Here is a 489-nt window from a genome sequence, read left to right as displayed (position 1 = left end):
TCTATTTAACTATTACTTATAAAATATATGTTTGAATAAATCATGCCATTAATATGATAATTGAACTTCTGATTAATTCTTCCATGAGTGTCATAGCAAAGGAGAGACCTATCTGAAACAAAATGAGCAGCACTACTTTCAGGTAAACATTGGCTTTATTTTCAGTCTCATAATAATTGTTCAAATTACTAATGACTAATTTTCTCATTTATAGAGTTTTCAATTTGATGACAATTTTAAAATTGAAATGAACTTTTATTCTGAAGTGATCACATTGGCCTGTCTAACTAGTAAGCTATTTTTTGGCTGTTAGAAATTATAGGTCATTGGTTATCCTTCTTTGTTCTACTCATATTGTTATTAATAATGTAAAGCAAAGTGTATGGAGTTGAAGACAAAATGAAGTCAATGAAAGGTGAAAATTGTAATCAACCCAAGTGTTATTGCAATTACAGTTTAGAGTCTAGATAATTCCAAGCACCAAAATAT

This window comes from Trichechus manatus, unplaced genomic scaffold (assembly GCF_000243295.1).
Source record: "Trichechus manatus latirostris isolate Lorelei unplaced genomic scaffold, TriManLat1.0 scaffold00056, whole genome shotgun sequence".
Taxonomy (NCBI): domain Eukaryota; kingdom Metazoa; phylum Chordata; class Mammalia; order Sirenia; family Trichechidae; genus Trichechus; species Trichechus manatus.
The sequence above is the reverse complement of the archived record's forward strand: the minus strand, read 5'-3'. Positions refer to the sequence as shown.